An 11,503-nucleotide genomic window follows, 5' to 3' on the forward strand; every position below is an offset into this window, starting at 1 on the left:
CTTATGTGACCTCATCTTCCAAATATTACGTTGTTACCGCTGTGAGCTAATCACTGCAGACAATAGACACCGTGCACGCAGATAACAAACGGCTGCCGTTCAGACTACTCTCTAGAGGCGTTAGCTCTGCTGCGTCACCGGAAGAGGGTAGGAGTTAAGCTTCAGAGAGCATCATCTCTGAAGTGCGGGAAACGGAAGATGAAGATTGCCGGCTGTCTTCCAGCAGCCACGCGACATCACAGGAAATCAATGCGTCACACTGACATTTCACCATCCACATACATCTGCATGTAACACCGACTCCTTCAAATGGTGACGTGAAGTAGCTAATACACGCCAGCCCCCCTCCCCTCCACACACAATTATTTACCCCTTGTCAGATTACTAAGTCGTATCGCTGCCCAGTCAAATCGGTTCTGAGAGTATATTTGCATTGTTTATCTGCAAATTACAATGGTAATAAACCTTTTTTGTATTATAGACGTGGAACACTGCAACTGTTATGGATAAAGGTTTCCAGAAATTACTGCAGTACACTGCCGCACTCCGTTTAAAGAATTCAAATAAATCAAGCTTTGCCACCCACCTAGCACAAAATTACAGACTTAAAAACAAACCTTCATATTCTATGCAGTGCAGACAAACAAATGAAGATGGTCTTCCTGAAACAAGTTTCCACTCATAACAAGAAATCATCCACAACATCGTGAACGAACAAATTGACTTAGCTAAAGACGCACTTTTTCAGAATTTTAAAGAAACTTTATACTTCAAAAACTAAACAACCCAGGGGAAAAAACTACACACACAAACACGCACGCACGCACGCACGTGCACACGCACGCACGCACACGCACGCACACGCACAAACCCACCCTCTCCCCCACATAGAACCCTCCAAAATGCCAACATAACTTAATATTTGATTAAAACAACCCACATGCAAAGCTCTAATAATTAATTCATAACTAATGGTCAACGTTTATTAAGCAAAAAGCAGTACGCCAAACGTAATTTCAATACTAAAATTGTTGATGAAATATCATCCTAAACTCTTAGTTTTATATATTTTGTAAACAGCACAAGTCAGTTTTGCACCGTGAATAAATCTTATTTTTGTAACAATGAAGTCAACGGTCTTGCCGCCGCGGTAACACCAATTCGCGGCAGATCACTGAAGTTAAGCGCTGTCGGGCTGGCCTATCATTTGGTTGGGTGACCATCCGGTCTGCCTAGCGCTGTTGGCAAGCACGGTGCACTGAGCCCTTGTGAGGCAAACTGAGGAGCTACCTAATTGAGAAGCAGCGTCTCCAGTCTCGTTAACTGACATACGGCTGGGAGAGCGGTGTGCTGACCAGATACCCCTCCATATCCGCATCCAGTGATACCTTCGAGCCGAGGATGATACGGCGGCCGGTCGGTACCGCTGGGCCTTCATCGCCTGTTCGGACGGAGTTTAGTTAGTAACAACGAATATACTGTAAATCGATACACACAGCGTGTTTATAAGAGGAGTTCAAGTTTCAAAACATTGTAGAAAGGGGACCACCACTCATAATGTCCGCCCAGCTAGCCGTGATGTCTAACGCGCTTCTTCCCGAGTGGGAAGTGGAACATGTCCGGCGGATCAGCGTCGAGGTCCGGTGTGCCGACCAACCTGTGGACGGTTTTTAAGAGGGCTTTCCATCTACCTCGGCGAATGTGGGCTGGTTCCCCTTATTTCGTATCAGTTACATTATGTCGGCGATTGCTGATCAAACACTGTCCCCACGTATGCGTTCACGATAATTACTCTATCACGCAAACATTTGCGGTTACACTCGTCTGGTATGAGACGTTCCTGTGGGGATCCACTGGGGGCCGAACCGCACAATAGCCGTGGGTTCGGTGTGGGGCGGCGGTGGGGTGGATGGACTGCTGTGGCCTGTTGTAGGGTTGTGAACCACTGAGGGCTACGGCGGGGACGAAGCCTCTCCATCGTTTCTAGGTTCCCAGTTCAATACACAGTACACACACCACTCAATTATTGAAAGAGGGGGAACCGACATGGAAAAAAAACTAATGAAAATTTTACCCATACATGGTGCTGCAAGCGTCTTAACATGAACGGTAAATGAGGTCGGCTACAAATGACAGTTCAATTTCGGTACGACAGCTATGGTTTGAATTGCATATCACAACACCAATACTGTTCAATGTGCATAACTGTACAAGTTCGGCAGTCAACAGTTAGGTAAGCACATCCACCACGGCAAGGTCGTATCACATTGGATGAGAAAAACCGGTTTTTAACTATCCTGAGGCCAAAAATCACATAAAAAGCAAAATGACGTCGATTTTTAACTGTCCTGAGGCCAAGCATCGCATAAAAAGTGAATGACATCGGTTTCTAACTGTCGTGGGACTGACGCAAGATATGTTAAATATGGAGTCCACCGTTTTCTGTCACAAGCTGAAATCGAGAGACAGCACGTTCCACAACGGATCGGAGTGTCTCAGGGGACACGTCAGAATGCGTTGCGCCACGCGTGCGTTCAATTCAGCTAAGTTCGTGATTGGAGCACTGAATACAGCACCTTTCAGATCATCCCAGGTGATCCGGACGGCCAGTCTGTAGGGCAACGATGGCTCATAATTGTAGCGTTTCCGAAATGTCTCTGCAGCAACTGCTTCACTGGATGTGCAGCGTACATAGGAGCACCGTTTTGCATAACGGTGATCCTTCTCACTCATCCACATTGTTGAAGGGTAGGAATGACGTTGGTGCGCAACAGACTGTCATAGCGTTTACCAGTGATGGTACAGGTAACAGCATCTGCAGGACTAATCTCCTCGAACGAATACGATGTGGAAAGGGAACCACCACTCACAATGTCCGTCCGGCTAGCCGCGCGGTCTAGCGCTGCTTCCCGAGTGGGAAGGCGTGCCGGTCCCCGGCACGAATCCGTCTGGCGGATTAGTGTCCAAGTCCCGTTTGCCGGCCAGCCTTTGCAGAATGAAGTGGTATCGGGTGACGTGCGTGCGGATTTTCCGTTGTCCATAAACTGCAATTCTGCGTATTCCCATGTCCTTGGAGATGAAAATGGGCTTCTTTTGTCCACAGAGTATTCCATGTCCATTCATTGTTTACTTTCATGCGAGCAACATATTCCAGAGCGAACGTTTGTTTTGCTGGGAAGTCAGCGGGAAGCAACTCCTGAACCTGGGTGATTTTGCATGGATACTAATGCAGGATGTTTCGTAGAATTTTATACACCATGCTCATAGGTACGTCCAACATTCGCCCAACTCCCCGTGCCCTGTATGTTTACACGCCACAGCTCGACCCCTCCTGCAGTGTTGTAGCCGCATGTCGGCAGTCGTCCGATTGACTTCTTCCCTCCCTCTGATGGTTGGTTGGTTGTTTGGGAAAGGAGACCAGACAGCGAGGTCATCGGTCTCATCGGATTAGGGAAGGACGGGGAAGGAAGTCGGCCCTGCCCTTTGAAAGGAACCATCCCGGCATTTGCCTGGAGCGATTTAGGGAAATCACGGAAAACCTAAATCAGGATGGCCGGACGCGGGATTGAACCGTCGTCCTCCCGAATGCGAGTCCAGTGTCTACCCCTCCCTCTGAGACAATGCACTTAAAAGGAACCTATGTTTTTGAATTTTATAATGTTTTGCCCAGACCCATGGCAGATAGTGACCAATACCTTTTTCCAAACTCCCTGAGTGTGCGGAACTTCAATAGTACTACTGGCGTACAGTCACCATTCCTGTCAAAGAGCCTTACCAGCAGTGCGCGATCTTTCATGGAGACAGTGACGTTGGACGTCTCAGACCAATCTAAGGAACAGCTGGGTGTCTATTGGTGTGCATATTCTAATGCTTATAGTGCTATCTATTGGTCAAATTTTCATTAAGTTTCTTTTTTCCCATGACGTTTCCCATAGCGTCGATAATATGCTGTTCAAATTTGGCATTATTCTGAGCAGTGCTTCTCTTTCTACAACTTTCTGAAGCTGGAAATTTATAATCTTCACCCTGAACTTACTGTCACAAATGTCAAAAGCGAGTTCTGAGCAAAGAAATTTTCTGCACCAACACAAATCTTTGAACGCAACTTTGCTCTTGCTGTTTGCTTTATTTATATTCTGTAAAACACACGGGAGTTGTTACCCGTCACAAAGTTGGTGAAGTGCTATAAAATTTAACATTTCTGGAAAACATACTTTATATTTTCGAGAATAATGTGTCACCAAGAATAAACTAAAGGATACTAATAACTGTAAGTAAGGCATATAAGTCGATCTCGTAATATGAATAGTTCTTACCGCATTCAGTGCTTAAGTGTTTCGTTTTTACGTTTTGCCATAGCTACACGACCTCCACAATGCTCGAACATGCAATAAATGTGTACCATCTGACGATGAACGCCTAGGTAATTCTAAACCAGTCATGGGAAATAAAAATTGAAGAATTACAAAAAGCGACTGTTTGTAGTAATTTCTGGACACTTTCATAATTATAATAGTAAACGTAAAGAATTCCATGCACTTATCAGTACTGATTTACTGCAACATAAACTGTAAAAATCCGGAATGGGTTAAACCTACCAATACCGGATGTCAGCTTTGACCAATGATATACGATGATGTGGCGTGTGACGGCGTACAAGCGCAAAAGTGTATAAAACATAAAAGTGACATTATCTTGCTTGTATATTATTTTTTGGAATGTAGTTTGTGGTGTCAGAATGATGTGTAACGTAGTTCGAGGTCCAGTTTAGACTGAGGAAAGCTTCTGTGAAGTTTGGAAAGTAGCAGACGAGGTACTGGCGGAAGTAAGGCTGTGAGGACGGGGCGTGAGTTGTGCTTGGGTAGCTCACTTGGTAGAGCACTTGCCCGCGAAAAGCAAAGGTCCCGAGTTCGAGTCTCGGTCCAGCACACAGCTTTAATCTGCCAGGAAGTTTCATATCAACGCACACTCCGCTGCAGAGTGAAAATCTCATTCTGGAAGTTTCATATTTCCGAGTGCCGTAGAAACAATACTGTTTCGAGGATAAAATTGAAACTTGACTTAAATTTCTTCAGAATACGTGTTAACACCAAAAGACCAAGTTTCATCAGCATCATCGCCATCGCTGTTCCTAGCGGAGAAAATCTGACCTTCTCTGATAGAACCATGTGAGTAAAAAGACATTTAATCACCGTGCTGGCATAAGCTGCAATAAAAGCATCAGTTAAAAACGTGCTCTGACTTACTCTAAATATAAATTGCAGGGGATCGGATGATGTCTACATTTTGTTGCACCCACTTCCCAACCCCTCGCCCCACACTCCACATCCCAATGCATATTCCGTGACTTTCATGATAAAACTGCCACTTGCTCGTAGAGGAACTGGAAAATGCAGTAAGTGTCGGCACCCAGACTGATGCCATATTCCTGTCCTGGAGGATTGCCATTTCGAGTGCATCGTGCACAAATATCATTGTACATGCTGTTGTGCTAATTCCGCTGGAAGGCCGACAGACGACTACAGCTGGAAGCACTGTTGAAGAATTGTGGGCACTGTGGGGATGAAACAGTACTGCGATGTACTTCAAAGGACACAAGCTGACGAACACAAACGTAAAACGAGTACTTTCAGTCCCAATCATTTCACCTCATGACTATGTAAGCTTTCTAAATGAAAATGCTGAACATTTTTTTTCAAAATCTTTCTCCTCGAGTAACATGGATATCGCATTCAGTTGCTGAGCACTACTCACTGCTGGTTGGCATGAGCTGCGCTTGTGAACAGTGTCGTGAAATAAAACTTTAAACTAAGTGAAATTTTGAATTTGAATTCATGAAAATAGATCTGATTAATTTCCAAAAGAAACTAATAGTGTACTTCGTGAAAATTATTTAACTGTAACTTAGAACTGAAGTATGTAATGAAAGTTGCCTAACATGAAGTGCAAATTTTTAGTTCAAATATCCACGAAATAAAATACTCGTGAATTCGGTAGAAAATAACTGTTTGATATTACCTACACTCTTCAATTAAAACTAATCTGCTTAACAAAGATGTAGGCAGAGAGGGGGGAGGGGGGTCCAGGGTGTCCAGACCCCCCCCCCCCCAAATAACCTAAATGAAATTACGCACTACCTAGTTGCTGTGTAGTGAAATTGAAAGATACTTTTGATTTTCAGTCATATGACGAAAAAGGGATATGCAGTATCGATAGTCAGCAAGTCCAACTATAGATTCAAACTATCCATAGCACTATCGACTATCGCACATCCCTATTTTAGCCAAGACCAAATTGTAGGCCTTACTTGAGCTCAGTTGCTGTTTTATTAATCAGTGCAGTTATTACATGCAGCTGAATTTAATGTAAGTGCTAACATTTATTGTTCTTGTGCTGTGTGCTGTTGTGATAGTTTCTAATTATTCATAAGTTTGAACAAAAGAAGAAGGAAAACAATTTTGTTTCGACCGCTAGCGTTCTAGTAAGTTAGAAATATGTAGCCACTGCTATAATAGCCTAATTATCTAGCTATCAAAGTTTAATGTCAGCATTGGAATCGTTATTTGGAGGCTTGTGAAACTTTGGGATTGCAGTATTTCAGTATTTCACGAGGCAGCGGAGTGGTAAATATCTTACAAATAACACTTAATTAAAATCAATGCATAAAAATACCCTTGGATTCGTCTGTATCGCCCAAAAATCGCGTTGATCAACAAAAGTATGTCGCAAACGATGACGGTTCCATTTATTTAAAAAATTTCGTCAATTTTCTATAATCAGTAGCCCAAATGGCAAAATATCACCCAATCATCCACCTGTGGTGTACCCAATTATGAAAACCAGTTCCGATGCGGAGCGGTAGGGACGGGTTTGTGGATAGCAGAAGGGGTGTGTGATGGCACCACATTCTATAGTTCGTTCGTTTGTAAAAGATTCAGTTTTGAGTGAACAGTGAGCACGTAAAGATGCGCAGGAAATAGCGCCTCCCGCCAAGTATCAGGGCCTGGTTAGAGATTTCGCCTGTGCCATGCAGCCCACATAACTGTCGAGCAGTTCCTTCTTTATGACAATTCTCGGTCGCACACTGTAGGGGCAATGAAGAAGCTCCTGTAGCGTTTCCGATGAGAAGTGTTTGATCACCCTCAATACAGTCCGTCCCCGGTAGCTGAGTGGTCAGCGCGACAGACTGTCAATCCTAAGGGCCCGGGTTCGATTCCCGGCTGGGTCGGAGATTTTCTCCGCTCGGGACTGGGTGTTGTGTTGTCCTAATCATCATAATTTCATCCCCATCGACGCGCATGTCGCCGAAGTGGCGTCGAATCGAAAGACTTGCATCAGGCGAGCGGTCTACCCGACGGGAGGCCCTCGTCACACGACATGTATGTACCCACAATACAGTGCGTAATTGGCTCCCCCTGACTCTCATCGACAAGAACCGCTGGCTATGAAGAGAAAATTTTTCCACAGACAACGAGCTGCAGTCTAGTGCAGATAACTGGCCGAAAGCACAGGCATCTGCTTTCTATGACGAGGGTATTGGAAAGTTGATACAACACTACGACAAAACTCGAAGTTGGAGCGGCAACTATGTAGAGAAGTAGGTGGAAGGTGTACCTAACTGTTGCAAATAAAACGTTTCGCGACCGATCGGAGCTTACTTTCTGGACAACCCTCGCATTTACGCTCTTGGCTCTTGTAAAAGTGTGTGTGTGTGTTTATTTGTGTATTCCATATCTCCTCCTGAGCCACTGGATCGATTTCAACCACGTGCCCATCAAAATGTACAAGAAAATCTAGTGTACCTTCACACGATAATAGATCTCATATTATATAATTATTCAGAAAATGTGTGGGCACACAGATCTAACGGCTATTAGGTAAAACATAGGAACAGTGGTAATAAAAATACATACTTGAAAAACGCGCACACCTGAGGGTAAGAGCAAGAAAGTGTATAGGCCAGAAATGAAGGACAAAGAAATAAATGTATCGTAGTTCATGTAAAATAAAAGGAAAAGGAATTGAGTCTACTTCAAGTCAAAAGTCTCAGTCAGTCTGTTGTGATATTTTATCCTAGCGTCATGTACAACTCTAATGTACTGATCTGCTTTCTAACGTCTGTACTGTATGCATACTTCATGGGTTTTATTTACCCTGTAACCTCATGCTTTTCTTATAATATCTTTTATCTTATTGTACCTGCCAAAAACATTACGTTTCCATACTAATACGTTTCATGTAATTTTTCCTGCCAAACACATCATATTAAAACTTCCTTCAACCATTTCGTTGCCACCTCATCATAAACATATAATATAAACATTATTCTACCTGCCTGTACTCATTTATACTTCCACCTTGAATCAACATCTTTGTTAACTAAATCATATACGCAATTTTATTCGACATGCCTACTCACACATGTTACTACTTCTATTCCTCTGTACTCAATTCTTTCACATTTCTAGGTGCACCTGCTACATTCTCGATTTCTTGTCTTCTTATATCCATTTTTCATATCTCTCTTATTACTCATGACATTTATTTTATGTACAACACCTAACAGTAAATGCTTTCCTAAATGAGCTTTCATAAAACTATGGGCGCCGTGATATACAAATATTTCCAAAAAAGTTTCATCAGAAAAGCAATGCAGCCACATTCAAGCTATTTTATTTTATGCATATGCATCAAAAAATCGTCATCGTTAACAAGTAAACAAAATGAAGTACACATTTTTAGGATAAGGCAAATCATACACAAAAAGATTCATTATAAATACAATGCAGCAACTAAAGCAAAGTTTGTTATCACAAAAATGTAATATACCAGTGTCATCACAAAATGGCAATAACAAGTCGGCGTTAAAAGGTATTTTGGTGCACCAATAAATGTATTATGCAAAAGTTAACATAAGGCAATGACTGTGTTATGCAATAGTCACATTATGCAACAAAATTATATACATTTCGCAACATTACCCAAATCCATGGCAAGGAAATTAATTTACAAGTGCTAAAAATGTAAATAACGGAAACATAATTATGAATTGGTAGCATACTTTTCATTAAAATACTCATTTTACCAAAAGAAAACATCTGTATTTCAATCAATAATCTTCTCATTCATATTTCCCATCTTTGTCTAGTGTCATCTTAAAGTAGCCAAAAAAAAATTCATTCAAGGTGCATTTCCAAGTGCAAATATGTCCCATAAATCTGGAATATATGCATTACAGCCACATTCGTTTTAATATATGTGTATCTGTCTTTATATAACCTGAAACAAAAAGGTGTATAGTTAGTTACATGATCAATAGATTGCAGTGCAATAAAGCAGCTGGGGTGGATGAAATTAAGTCGGAACTCATCAAATACAGTGGAATGTCAGGTCTTAAATGGCTACACAGGATAATTGAAATGGCCTGGGAGTCGGGACAGGTTCCATCAGACCGGACAAAAGCAGTAATCACACCAATCTTTAAACATGGAAACAGAAAAGATTGTAACAACTACAGAGGTTGTGGGTAAAATCTTCTCAGGTATTGTTGACAGGAAAATGCGAGTATTAGTTGAGGACCAATTGGATGAAAATCAGTGTGGGTTTACGCCTCTTAGAGGTTGTCAGGACCTTGCGGCAAATAATGGAGAAGTGTTATGAGTGGAACAGGGAATTGTATCTATGCTTTATAGATCTACACTGCTGGCCACCGTAAATGCAACACCCTGAAGGAAGCATCCGAATCGAGTGAAATTTACACCATGAGTTTGCAGCGATGAGATATGCAACTGATTAGAATTTCAGCGCAGACGCACATCACGCGCGCCTGTGGCTTGGCGATTTCGACGAGTGTTCGTTCGGCACGTGTGTTTACGTTGTGGTTGTTTCACAAGACGATCAGTTATGCCTCGTAGACAACAGCGAACATCTTTTGATCAAGTATCCGAGTTCGACAGAGGAAGGATAGTGGCTTACCGAGATTGTGGATTATCATACAGAGAAATCGCTAGTCGTGTTGGACGAAACCAAACAACTGTAATGCGGATATGTGACAGTTGGATGCAGGAGGGTACGACGGACCGACGTGGTCGATCGCATTCACCTCGGTGCACCACTGCACGTGCTGATAGGCAAATTGTGCGCATGGCAGTGACGGATCGCTCAGTGACATCCCGAACCATAGCACAGCACATTGCGTCTGTAACGCATCATCCAGTGTCTGCGCGTACCATTCGACGCCGTTTACAGCAGAGTGGTCTGTCCGCAAGACGTCCATTGCTTCGTCTACCATTGACGCAGAACCACAGACGTCTCTGTCGCCAATGGTGTGATGACAGACGGATGTGGACGGCAGAATGGAATGACGTTGTCTTTACTGACGAGGCACGCTTCTGTGCAGCACCACGATGGTTAGATTCGAGTGTGGAGACACCGTGGAGAGAGGATGCTGGACAGCTGCATTATGTACCGCCACACTGGTCTTGCACCGGGTATTATGGTATGGGGCGGTATTGGATATTACTCTCGCACGCCTCTAGTACGCATTGCCGGTACTTTAAATAGCCGGCGCTACATATCCGAGGTGCTGGAGCCAGTTGTCCTTCCTTAACTTCAGGGCTCGGCCACAGCCATATTTCAACAGGATAATGTGCGACCACACGTGGCACGCATTGTCCAAAGGTTCTTCGTCAATAACCAGATTGAATTGCTTCCCTGGCCGGCTCGCTCTCCGGATCTTTCGCCGATAGAAAACATGTGGTCCATGGTTGCCCAACGAGTGACCCAGATTACATCCCCAGCTGCCACACCAGATGATCTTTGGCAACGTGTGGAAGCTGCTTGGGCTGCTGTACCCCAGGAACACATCCAACGTCTCTTTGACTCAATGCCGAGACGTGTGGCAGCGGTGATCTCCAACAATGGCGGCTACTCTGGCTACTGATTCTGGCAGGAACCACATGTCACAGACGTCTGTAAACGTAATCATTTGATACTTGGTCAACATGTTATCTACAAAATAAATTTTGTTGTGCTACCTCTTGTCTTTCATGGTGTTGCATTTACGGTGGCCAGCAGTGTAGAAAAGGCATATGACCGGGTTCCTAAGAGGAAGTTATTGTCTGTTCTATGAGATAATGGAATAGGAGGCAATCTTTTGCAAGCAATTAAAGGTCTTTACATGGATAGTCAGGCAGCAGTTAGAGTTGACGGTAAATTGAGTTCATGGTTCAGAGTAATTTCAGGGGTAAGACAAGGCTGCAACCTGTCTCCACTGTTGTTCATATTATTTATGGATCATATGTTGAAAACAATAGACTGGCTGAGTGAGATTAAGATATGTGAACACAAAACAAGCAGTCTTACATATGCGGATGACTTAGTTGTGATGGCAGATTCGATTGAAAGTTTGCAAAGTAATATTTCAGAGCTAAATCAGAAATGTAAGGACTATGGTATGAAGATTAGCATCTCCAAAACGAAAGTAATGTCAGTGGGAAAGAAA

Source organism: Schistocerca serialis, chromosome 9, assembly GCF_023864345.2.
Source record: "Schistocerca serialis cubense isolate TAMUIC-IGC-003099 chromosome 9, iqSchSeri2.2, whole genome shotgun sequence".
Classification (NCBI taxonomy): domain Eukaryota; kingdom Metazoa; phylum Arthropoda; class Insecta; order Orthoptera; family Acrididae; genus Schistocerca; species Schistocerca serialis.